Raw genomic sequence first — 13,819 nt, 5'->3', positions numbered from 1 at the left:
CACTGCAACCTCCACCTCCCAGGCTCAAGAGATCCTCCCACCTCAGCCTCCCAAGTAGCTGAGACTACAAGTGCACACCACCATGCCCAGCTAATTTTTGCATTTTTTAGAGATGGGCTTTTCCCATGTTGCCCAGGATGGTCTTGAACTTCTGAGCTCAAGCCATCCACCTGCTTCAGCCTCCCAAAGTGCTGGGATTACAAGTGTGAGCCACTGCCCCAGGCCTTAGATTTTTTCTTATGTCTTTACATCTTAATGTAAATGATCAATTTAACAATAGAATGCCTGATAGGAAAATGAAAGCCTCCTTTTATTCTACTAGTATAAGAACTAGATTCTCTTTGATGGACCATTTATCCAGTTTTACCCCACAATGAGGTTCTCAATAATATTTTGCTCTCTGTTTAAACACCTCTACTCAGAATGACTCACTCTCTACTCAAACAGTTGATTGCATTTGAAGACAGCCATTTGTCAGAGAGTCAGCTACCATCACCATGTACCCCATTCTGACTTTTAGCACTGTCATATCTAGTCAATTATGGGAATAGTGATAGGAAGCAAGATAGTAAACAAAAAGTTGGGGCATCCACTAGATGCTTAACAGGGTACTGAATGAATGAGAAGGCACAAGAGGAAAAAGTTTCCTGTAGAACTAATGATTTTACTTGGAAATTTGGGAAAATTTTTAATTAAAAAGTGAGCATGGATACATTATAAAATAGATTAAAAATTCATATGATATATAAACATTAAATTGGAGACCCTAAAGAAATCACCATAGGCGGATCAGAGCTATAACTCTCAGATTTCCCCAAGTCTGTATCCATTCACTCTAACATTCATTTATTATACACTCTCTTTAGAGCTTAAGCAAATAAAAAATGTTGAAAACACATCCTGAAACATTCCAATTGCCCCAGTTATTTTTAGTATACCTTGACTCCAACCATTCCCTGATACTTTCCACTTTATGCTTATTTTAAATAGATCATTCAATCTACTAAATTTAAAAATAATTTTAGCATCCCTAAGCAAGTTGAAATAGGTTTAAAAGAGGCATTTTCATTATAAATCATTAAACTATAATTGTTTCCAAAATGTCTTGGCTTATAGGTTTCAATGATTACAGAAATAAAATGATCAAAAATAACTATTTTCTTTTTCCAAAAGCTTCTGAAAGTTGTTGAATTGGGCCTAAGGAGGACAGAGAAGTGAAGTAAAACAGAAATATAAAAAAACGAATGAGAGAATGTGGTATACAGAGAGATGGAAATAGAAAAATTGAATAAGGAAGAAGACATTGAAAAACTAATCTTTGTGCCACTCAATCTATAAAGACTTAAAGAAAGCAAGGTAAAAATACATAGAGAGAGGGAAATGGCATGAACAGAAAATAAAAACAGAGATAGAAGGTAGGATATAGGGGAATGGGGAATAAAAATAATAACTTACTACATTAAAAATAGAAAATATTAAAGGATATTACAGGCTTGAAGAGTATAGGACAATGTCTCTGTAGGTTTGCATTTTATGAAGCAGTTTATGAGTCCTGCTGGATGCTTCAAAAGAGAATATAAAACAGCTATATTTTCTGAAAGTAAAACATCAGCAAAACTTTCTTATTGAAAAAAATTTCATTAGAGTAGTTAATATTTTGCATTATGTTTACACAAAATGAATATTTTCTTGAAAAAAAAATGCCTTTGAAGACCTTTTCCACTACCAAAGAGCTATGTATCCATGTTCATTTCTGTAGAAAAGTTTTTCCCAAATCACCAAATGATATTATTTATTCTATTAGATGACAGGAGATGGAAGATTAGTTGAAGACAACATTCAAAATAAAACCTATTTGGTTAGTTTATAAGGGGAAGCATAAAGCATTCAACTAACTTAGCTTTCAACTCACATTCAAAATTGTGAATACACATTATAAAACTTTTATCCAATAAATTCTGAATGTATAAATCTATCTGTTTATTTATAGCTTCCACACTAAGTCAATTTAAGAAGAAACAATGGAAAAAATTGAAAGAGAAAAATGGAAAGAAAAGAAGTAAAGAGAGAAATTAAAAGATGGAAAAGGAATAAGGAAAGGAGAATGAAAAGAGGCAGGAAACAGAAAAATAAGGAAGAGCATACATAAGAGAGAAATATACAAAAGACAGAAAAGATGCATATTGAGACACTCAGAAGAGATTTTTAAAAAATAGGAGAAAGAGAAAAAGGATAATTTTTTAAAATATCACAAAGAGGAGAGCCTAAATACAGTCCAAATTGAGAAACTGAATGCTCTTCTTATATCCTGCTCACTTAGGCTGTATGTTTGAGAGTAAATTTAATCACTGCCTTTGGAAACACTTATTAATTTTAAAGCAATTGTTGAAAGCTCTTCATCTTTATTCAAGGGTTCCATTCAGAATTGGTGAGGGTCATGGTACTCTATACAGGGATTTCAGTGTCGGAGAAGAATTGTTCTTTAGAATATGATAGCTAAGATCATTGTAATAGTGACTAACTGGTTACTTTTAAGCTTCTATTAAAAATCAACTGATAACATTGAAAGTCTTTGCAACCTTGGGGTAGGCAAAGATTTCCTAGATAAGACACAAATAGCATGGGTCATAAAAGAAAATAATAGATAAACTGAACCTCATCAAAATTAAAAATTTCTGCTATTTGAAAAGTGCTGCTAAGGAAGTGAAAAGGCAAGCTACAGACTAGGAGGAAATATTCACAATACATATATCTGACATACGTATTTGTAACTCTTGCAACTCAATAAGATGACAATCCAAATCAAAACTTGCCAAAATATTTGAACAAACACTTCACAAGAGGAATACAATATGAATGGCCTGTAAGCACATGAAGACTTCTCAACATCATAAACCATCAGAGAAATATAAATTAAAGCCGCAGTAAAGTATCAACTACCTACTCAGTAGAATGGCAAGAGTTAAAAAGACCGACAATGTTGCGTTGATGAGATATGGAGCAACTAGAAGTCATTTACATTGCTGGTAAGAATGTAAAATGTTTACATGCACTTTGGAAAACAAGTTTATAGTTTCTTGTAACATTATATATACACTTCCGGTAAGACTCATTAGTGCTACTCCTGGGTGGTTACCCAAGAGAAATGAAAACCTATGTCCACACAAAGACTTACACATGAATGGGTAACAGTAGCTCTATTCATTAGAGCCAAAAAGTGAAAACAACTTGGAAGTCCATCAACCTGTGTATGGATACTCATATTGTGGCATATACATGCAACAACACAGATAAATATTGAAAGAATGCTAAGCAAAAGAAGCCAGACACAACAGAGTACAGTACATGTTCTACAGTTCAATTTATGTGACATTCTACAAAAGGAAAAACTAACTTATTGTTGACAGAAAGCAAATCATTGATGATCTGGGGCTTGGAAATTTGGAAAGGTATATTGGAACTGATTAAAAAGAGACATAAAGGAGCATTTTGAGATAATGGCAATGTACTATATCTTGACTGTACTAGTGGTTATATGGGAGTATAAATATATCAAAATTCATAGAACTGTACACTTATAATGGAAGCATTTTACTTTATATAATACACTGCTATAGAATTTGATCTAAAAATAAGTTTATAACAGTATAATATTTTGGAAATAAAAATACAGGTGAAAATATCCAAAACATGTAATATTTTGAGAGCTAACCTTAATTGTAAAGGTACGCTAACTCGATTTTTCCTAATTAAAAGAATTTTTTTAATCTAAAATAATTTTGCATTTTCTCTTCAACATTTTGAATTATTGTATTTAGCCAATATGAATGATTGAAAATGAGTAAATAGATATAATATGTTGCAACTTAATTATTACCATTTCCTTCATTAATTTATTCAGCAAGCATTTATTGATCCCTACTATATACTACAAAGAATATTAGATACTGAAGATTTGGAGGAATAAGACGCAGATGTACTTTCAAGTAGCTTTGAGTCCAGTGGAAAAAACAGGCAGGAGAAAAAGTGTAGGAGAGAAGAGCAGAGAGGGAAGAACACTGAGACCCAGCTGAGGCCAGCAAATATTTATCTACGGAGGTGGCAGGTGGCATGGTCACTTGAAATCAGGGTACAGATGAGAATGCCACTAAACCCGTGGGATCCTGATATAGTTTGGATCTGTGTCCCCTCCAGATCTCATGTTGAGTTGTCGTCCCCAGTGTTGGAGATGGGGGCTGCAGGGAGGCGTTTGGTTCCACGGGGCGGATGGATCCCTCATGGCATGGTATTGCCCTCAAGGTGGTGAGTGAGTTTTCAGGAAGTCTGGTTATTTAAACGTGTGTGGCACCTCCTCAACTCTCTTGCTCCTGCTTTTGCCATGTGAGGTGCTTCTGTTTCACCTTCTGCCATGAGTAACATCTCTCTGAGGCCTCCCCAGAAGCTCAGCAGATGCTGGCACCATGCTTGTACAGTCTGCAGAACTGTGAGCCAATTAAACCTTTTTACTTTACAAACTACCCAGTCTCAGGTATTTCTTTATAACAATGCAAGAAAAGTGTAACAGAGATCCAAACTTGGGAGAGAAGGAAATTCAGCCAAGAGGAACGCTCTAAAAAAGGAAGAAAATAAAAGGTCATTCTGGACTAGAGGTTGTGATGTCAAAAGTTAAGCTTGATGAAAACAAAGAAGTAAGGCTGGCAGGACTTCATGCAGGATTTCTGAGTTTAAAGTTTCCGATGCATAGCACTTCTGGATGACAATAAGGTCTTGAGAGTGGCCTTGGAAGTAAATGATCCATGAGAGTGAAGTGTTGGAGCTGTCGAGTCACCTCGAATAATGGGTGGGCACAGAGGTGGAGGAGAGAATGGTGAAACCCACAGCATCCTCTTCTATGAATGGAGGTGGCGGAGGATAGTTATAAATATTAAGTTTCTTCCAGATAAATGTAAGGATAAAAATAGTTAAAAGGGTTTTGAATAAGCTAACAATGTTTATGTAGCACAATAAAGTTTGGGAGTTGAAATTGATGGTTTTCATCGTCAGTAGCTCCTTTTTATACCAGTTTTCACAGCAATAGTAGACAAGTAGACTTCTAGGTTGAAATGCAGTTTCAGGAAGAGACTGAGCTTGATTTAGAAAATAAACACTCAAATTTTTGGCTTCTGAATTTTAAAATAGGAGCTTGAAGTCGGGAGCAGAGACTAAAATCTTGAACAGCAAGCTTTTCATAATAGTCAGGGTGAGGGGTGGTGTGACCATAGGAGGAGTGGGTAGGTTTTTTTAATTCCTAACCTCAAGAGCTCAAAATATAAAGTGTCAAAGAGAAGCAGAGGTGAAGGGATAAAAGTCACAAAAGCATTGCCAGTTTTTCTACCATGGAGGAAGGAAATGTTTTGTTGCTGTTTTATTTTGCTGGAAAACTCATTCTGTACTTCAGGGCAAGAGTTATTTTTTTTCTTTTTTTTTTTTTTCACTTTATGCCTTTCCCCAGAGGTTATATTTAAACTCAAGGGGGTGAAGCAACCAATTTGGAGACACTTTTCTCCTCTGGCATTCACTGCAGTATGACTGTGACCTTGTCTGTTCTTTGCTTGTGGAACTTGGTTCCTGTTCTATCATCTAGATGTCCACATCTCACCCTGGTCCCTGATCCCTCAGGGCCCTTCCTACTGTGATCTCAAGACCCCTACTGGCTACAAGTCCAGGCCCTGCCAGGTTTATGAGCATTCTCTTCTTGCTCTGCTCTGGAGTTAAGAAGGACCGAGAAGGTGGCCTCCAGTTCATCTGCCCAGACATCCTACTCTGTTACTGACATTTTATCTCTCTAGCATCAACTTGACATTTTTCAAAAAGTTAGAGGCCTTTCTGAGCTATATATATCCTTGGAAGTGAGATGAAGGTCTTGGGATTTCTCCAAATTCATCTGGGTCTCTGGTCATTTTCCCCTTAAGGTCCCACCTCTCCTGCAACTGACCAAGTTTGGGATGTAGCCACAGTCTCCTTTTCTGGAAGCCCAAACCACCTGCTAAATTTATAGTGTCATATCCATCCTTGTCTATGAGAGATCCAGACTCATAAACATGTCCTACAGATTTGATCCAGCCCCTGCCTCGTGTCTAACTTTACATCTCACCACTCCCTGCTTGCATGTCATATTCCTCTAACACTGACTGTTTCCACAGCACCTGATGTTCCTGGTCTGGTATCTTTAACCATGATCTTCCTCCTGCCTGGAATTCCCTACTCACATTTCCTCTTCACTTGGCTAATTCCTACTTATTCCTCCAGGCAAGATCCAGGCCTTCTTCTGGAAGCTTTCCATGGTCCATGCAGGGTTAACTGTCCCTCCCCTGTCTTGCAAGAATCCCTGTGTTCGTGTCTATGTGAATACTGCACTGGACTATAATGAACTGCTGCCTTCCTGATTAAACTACGAGTTCCTCAAGGAAAGGTTTGTTATGTCTTGTCTTTTCAATCCAATGCCCAGGGCTTTTTATAGCACATATAAAAATTATAAATGTTTTAAAAATAAATGTTTATTGAATACATGACTGTTCTAATGAATCCATTTAAATACAGTTATTTTTAAGATAGTTTATATAAATGAAACAGGACTTGGTGAATACATAGCATTGTCTCTGTGAAACACGTTTTATTATCTATGTATATAATGTGTGCAAGCATGTGTGATATTTCATTGTATTATTAGAAATTGTATATTTGAAACAATTTTATTATGGAAATTTTCAAATATAAGCAAAAGTAAAAAATATAATGAACTCCCTCCCCATTTACTACTCATACAATGGTGATATTTACTACTTTATGGCAAATCTTGTTTCCTCCATACCCATACCCACACCCAATCTTGCCACCCCCCCAGATATTTTGAAGTGCACCTCTGATACTACACCACCTCACTTGAAACTATTTCAGTACGTATCTCTAAAAATTAAGGATTTAAATATTTAAATATAATCATACTACTATCGTTTCTCTAAAAATTATTCTTAACTGTATCTAAAGGTAATCAACATTAGCGTCTTTATTCTTCTCAACAACATGTCCTCAAAATGCTTTAACTCTGATCACACGCTTCTCAACATTTACATATTAGTATCCAATATTTTAGTTCTAGCCATTCTCCCCAAAAATTAGATGTTATTATTCTAGTTTTTATAGAATAAATATTTGCTTATTAACCTATATACAAATAGTAGCTCACGTTTACAATTCCTTCAGTATGATCTTTCATAATAAATCCTTAGATTGTGCTTATCTAAAGTGTCTTTATTCCACCACTGTTCTTGAAAAACAGTTTCACTGAGCAGGTTTCTAGATTGAGTTGTTATTTTTTCTTAATGCATCAACCACTTCTCTGTTTCTTGGTTTTTGACATGGATGGATTACACTGGGAAAAAAACCCTGCAGATAACCTCGACAGAACGCTTCCTATCCGTGCCATCTCTAGCAGCAGAGGTAGAATGAATTCTTCTCTACACTCCGAATGGGCTCAGGCTAAGCCCAGTAGGCAGATAAAATCTTAGCTTTCTCAACAATCACTGGGATCTCATTTCTTACCTAATTTAGACATACCTGGTTAAATTAAACACTTCGAGTACCCAGGCTTTTGAAACAGAAGTGTATGTCCAGGGATATAGTGGTCAAAGAGAAAATTGTACATGCTCTTCCCCTTTTGTCCTGCATCCTAGGGAGAGTTTTCTCTCCAGAAAAGCTCAAAGCTCTGGCTGGTCCCTTGATGCAGGGAACAATGTGTATAGTGCAAGGAGCTGGCAGACCAGTCATAGGATTCTGGCCCTTTGAAGACAAGGACAGGCCTCAAGAGCTGTCTCTGGGACTCTTGGGGAGCCAGCTTGTGCAACCCTCTAATGCTTGCTTCTTTATCTTTAAAATTACCAAAAATGTCAGATTGGTCAGCAATTCACACATGTAATGTGCAGAGATAGGGGATAGTTCGAGACTGGTCAGTTCCTAAACCTTCTGACGCTTTTACATTTGGAATGTCTTTGTTTCTCAAATTTGTATAGGAAATCCTGACTATGCACATTTCCCTGACACAAAGCATCTGGCACCTTTGCTGTGACTATTCAGCATGAAACTGTTCACTGCTTAATGCAATGCTCTAACATAGGACGAACGAAGACAGAAGTGCACAAAGAGATTGAAGTGTATGCTTAAAGCTAAGATAGTGTATGATTTCACCTGTAACTTGCCTTTAACTTCAGAAGTTTGGCTGGCATATTCATTACTGAGGACAAGTTTTCTGTGAGCTGACTGATTATTACACACATATGATTCAGAAGTATGTGAAAAACAGTTAATTAAGGTTCAAGTTTCCTATTAGCAACCATACAGTATCTACCTTGAATAGTGTGAAGAGAATGGATTATCCATGCTATTACCCTTTTACCACCTGCTTTTGAAAGTCTTCATCTCCAACTTAGGGGTTACTCCTGTCCTGAACATTGTATCCTCATCTCTCAATAGGACCTACCACTTCTTGGCCCTACCTTAGTCATCAGCCACTTAGTTTCATCTGCTTTTCCCCGGTGTGTTGCTTAAGGGGCCTCAGTTCACAGTGAGGACAAGAAAGGGATGAAGGAAAAGTGCCTTGGTCCTGAATGAAGCCTCAGGACAAAGCATCTTCACTACTAGGGCTTTTTACAGAGCCAAGAGTGACTTCTTAGCTTAAGGCCCATGTACCAAAGGAGCCTTTGTCTCCTTTTCTTCTTGGTCTGAAAACCCCAGAGTGAGTAGTTATTAATAAAAACATGCCAATTTGAGATAAAAACAATACAAAGGTGAAAGATATCTGGAGGGTAAGCAGTACTTTTACTTTCTATTCTACAAACATTTTTGAGTGCCTATTGTGTAATATGCACTGATCTAGTATTCATCAGTGAAAGTAAAGATCTCTGACTTTGTGGAACTTGCATTCTATCAAGGGAGCTTACATCTTGATATATCAATGTAAATCATGATTAAGTGGTAGGAGGAAAATACACTGGATTTGATAAGAGCTTATTACAAGACACCTGGCCTAGTTCTAGGGTAAAGAAAGATGGGACTGAAAAGTCTTACCTGAAGAATTGACATTTGTCTGAAATCTGAAGTATAAGTAAGAATTAACTACCTAGAATATTTATTCTTTTATCCCTGACTCTCCAAATGATGAGGTGCTAAAATATATAAACATATATATAATAAACACAATAAATGTTTAACAAGAGGAATTGGAATAGTAGTCATGGTAACCAGTGGACTACAATCCTACCTGTTCTTCAGATTCCTTTTGCAGACACTCCAGACCACATTGCTGCCTGCCAACAGGAACCAGAATGTAATTGCCCTGTGAACATTGGCTCATTGGGGCACTTGATTAACTACTCCCCATGTATTAGGGTTCTCCAGAGAAAAAGAAAAATTATACACACACACATACACACACACACACACACACATATATGTAAAGAGGTTTATTATGGGAATTTTCTCACATGCTTATGGAGGTTGAGAAGTCCTGCAATGTATTATCTGCAAGCTGGAGGCCCAGGAGAGCTGGTAGTATAATTCAGTCCAGCCCCGAAGACCTGAGAACCAGGGCAGCCAATGGTGAAACCTTGGTCCAAGTTCCAAGGCCTGAGAACCAGAAATGCCAATGTCCAAAAGCAACAGTGGATGAATGTCCCAGCTCAAATACAGAGCACCAGTGTTCCCTTCCTCTGCCTTTTTGTTTTATTGGGAACTCAGTGGACTGGATGATGCCCATCCACGCTGGTAAGGGTGGATCTGCTTTACTCAGTCCACTGATTCAAATGCTCATCTCTTTCAGAAACACCCTCACAGACACACCCAGAAACAATGTTTCATCAGCTATCCAGGCATCCCTTAACCCAGTCAAGCTGACACATGAAACTAACCATCACACCACCATTCCTTGTCTCATGCTTCCTTGTCTCATGCTTTTGGGTCTGAATCCCATCTCCTTGGCAAGATCATAAATTCCTACAAAGTATCTGATGAACCTTCTTTCATGTTCCTCAGATGCCATGGTTCCAAGACCATTCTAGGCAATGAGGAAATACTTGTTTACTTTTGAATTAATATAATGTATAACAAAGATCAGGTTTTAATCTAAGCATTTAAATGCCAAACCAAAGTTTTTGTGTACCTTCCTAAAATATGTTTCAACTAAATTTTAATATAACATATATTTTTTATATTAATAAGTATAGTTTTTGTGCTTAAGAAAAGCAATACTTATGGTCTGAACTTTATCCTATCTTTAGGATACTATCCTTATTTCCATTTTGAATGAGCATTTGTTGATTATTTATCACATCATGAAGTCACACATTGAAAATATAATTTTAGTTTTATGACAAACTAGAAAAGGCCAATGTAGTATAGAAGAATGAGAACTTTGGAGTAAGACAGGGTTAAATATCTAGCTATGAGAATGAATGCATATTCCTGAGCCCCCATTTTCTACATGCTAAAGTTGGGAAATTAATAGCCAACACATAGAGTTTGTAAGAAAATTAAAAGATGCAATAAATGACAAAATACAGTGTTTACTCAATGAATAGCACTTAGAGGCAGCAGTGCTAGTAGCATAGCAGAGATAGTAGTGGTTTTTGTTATTTAATATCAAGTTTTATGACCAGGCTTAAGTCCAAAAATCTATGCAATGTTTTTTTCTGCTTCTTACAAAAATAAGTTGAACCTAAATGAATATGTAATCACTTTAAAATTGTATGGATAAATGATGTCTAGGATTATTCATTAAATATTCACTTGATACATCTTTACTGAATATTTATTATATACAAGGCAGAAGATTAATTGCTGTATGAGATACAAAAATAACACAGGATCACAGGATCCCTGACCTCAAGGCTACTAAAATCTAATAAAGGAGAGAGAAATACATATAAATCACTATGTTGCAGGGCAGAATAGAATTAAACGCCATATAACCATGTAAAGAAAGACCATAGAATTCAAACAATGGACAGGTTACTTTCAATTTTATACAAATGAGTTTTACATAAGTTAAGTTAGAGAATCACAGGCAAAAAAAAAAGTGTAGAGGTTTACTTTAATAGACAAATATCCACAGATACATGTGCCTTTGTCCATGGAAAATTTTTGATTTGACTCTGGTCCTGATATTCAAGATTTTGAATGAACAGCAGCCCAACATAGAGGAAAAGCTGAACACCACCAACTTTTTCATGTATTTGTTTTGAACAACATAATTTTATTGTCTACTGAGTCTATATTGTAACTCACAGATCTACACAGACTTATATGAGTATATGTTATATTTTTAAGACTGTCTTGCGATGCCAGGCAGAGAACAGCAATTGCTTGGAGTTCACATTTACACCACCACAACCTTCATCTTTAGCCCATCTTGGAAAGGATAGTGTCCATTCCCATAATCTTGCTGTGATGACACTGTGTTTTGATAACAGAACTTTTAAATGTCTTCTACCTCTCTGGATCCCTGGAGTTAGACTTATGTACATCATTGATTATCCACTCCCCGGCCCCCAACTGGAACTCTTGAGATAATAAATTCTTGTTACAAGCAATGTCTTATTGTAGCTACAACATATCCTAGCCCCCAATCAAGGAGATTCTCTATTTACCAAAACTACTACTGGTTGATGATCCCTAATCCAAAAATTCAAAATCCAAAATGCTCTAAAATGGAAACTTTCGGAGCACTGACAGGAGGTGTTAGTCCATTTTCATGCTGCTGATAAAGACATACTTGAGACTGAGAAGAAAAAGATGTTAAATGGGACTTACAGTTCCATATGGCTGGGGAGGCCTCAGAATCATGGTGCGGGGGGCGGGGGGTGAAAGGGTCTTCTTACATGGTGGCAGCAAGAGAAAATGAGGAATACACAAAAGCAGAAACCCCTGATAAACCCATAAGATCTCATGAGACTTATCCACTATCAAGAAAATAGCACAGGAAAGACCGGCCCCCATGATTCAAGTACTTCCCCCTGCTCCCTCCCACAACATGTGGGAATTCTGTTGAGATTTGGTTGAGATATTCTTGAGATATTTGGTTGAGAATTCTGTTGAGATACAATTCAAGTTGAGATTTGGTGGGGACACAGCCAAACCATATCACATGACATCACAAGTAGAAAATTCCACATAAGTAGAATTAGCACAAACTTTGATTCATGCATGAAATTATTCAAAACATTGCATAAAAAATATCTTAATGGTGTATATATATAAGATATATATGAAATACAAATGAATTTGGTGTTTACATTGGGGTCTTATATCACCAATGATATCTCATTATGTACATGAAAATATCTCATTATGTACATGAAAAGATATTGCATTATTTTTCATGAAAATATTCCAAAATCTGAAACAGTTATGGTTCCAAGCATTTTGAACAAGGGATAATCAATCTGTATTGAGGTAAAATAATAAGGAACAATATTAATAATAATTCTTTTCAAAGACCAACGAGATTCTGTCTTTAAAATAGGACTTTGCATCTCATCTCTTCTGTAGGCCCTCTGTCTGTGTAAACAGTCCCATGCTTCAATTTAACTAAGTCTTAAACTGCAAGCCAAGCTGTTAGGGAAATCAAAGGTCTACTGTGTTCTTGGGAATTTCCACATAGAGGCTTTGAGCCCAAGATTGAGCTATTCCTGCCCTTTACCTTCCTTTTCTCCCTCCAGCATACAATCCCCAAAATTCATTCATTTAAATATTTGTGAATATCTCTGTGCTAAATCCTGGAAACAATAATGCAAATAAGGCAGTCTCTGCACTCAAGAAGTTCACCCCATGGTGGAGGAGAGCGACTTTAAGGGAATAATGATGTCAGCATAATAAGCACAATAAAGTGGTGAAATAATTTACTATGCCCAAAGGCAGAGGCATCACAATGAGAAGCAACGACTTACTTGTTGAGTCGTAAATTTAGGCGAGGACCTGAGCATGGATAGTTCCACTCTTTCTTTTTCTTTTTTTTTTCCCCTTCAAGCAAAAAAGGAGGAAAAAGGAAAACTCTCCAAAATGTCTTAGCTGGTGGTCTTTGAGCATAGTGTCTAGAGGCACCTCTGTGTTTTGTTTCCTTGTACCTGGATCCAGCCTGAGTGGAAGTCTCCTTCCATTACCTGATTTTCAACTTCATTCTCACCCCTGAGCACTTGCTGCTCAGCTGTCTTCCCCCTGGGACAAGTCTCTCCCCCACCCCAATGCCCAATTCAAACCGGACCCCAGTCACTTCCTTGCAGCCTAGGCTCCTGTGGGTATGATGTTGGGAGGGAGGATGCATCTTCCCTAATCTTAATGTTTCCTTCATAGTTGGAGAAGCACCATAGCTTTCATTTACTAATTTAGTCAACCAACCAATATTAATTGAATGACTACCATATGCCAGGCACATTCTACACCCTGTCTTCATGAAACTTTCATTATACAGACATTGTCTATGGAGGATAAATAAGTAGTAGGCATATATTATGGCAGGGGGTGAAGAGTACTATGGAGGAAAATAGAGTAAAGAGATACACTGTGCTGGGTAGAGGGTTCCAGATATTTTATATAAGATAGTTAGGGAAAGCTGAGAAAAGGACATTTGAGCAAAGAACTAAAAGAATATGAAGTTCTGGAGTTCAAAGAAGTATTTCAGTCTGGAGATATAACTTTGAGGATCATCACAGACAAGGCCATGAGACTGCAGGAGAGCAAATGGGAAGAGAATAAGACAAATAAGAGTTTTAAGGATTGAATCTGAAATATT

Source organism: Mandrillus leucophaeus, unplaced genomic scaffold (genome assembly GCF_000951045.1).
Source record: "Mandrillus leucophaeus isolate KB7577 unplaced genomic scaffold, Mleu.le_1.0 Scaffold51, whole genome shotgun sequence".
In the NCBI taxonomy this organism is placed as follows: Eukaryota; Metazoa; Chordata; class Mammalia; order Primates; family Cercopithecidae; genus Mandrillus; species Mandrillus leucophaeus.
The sequence above is the reverse complement of the archived record's forward strand: the minus strand, read 5'-3'. Positions refer to the sequence as shown.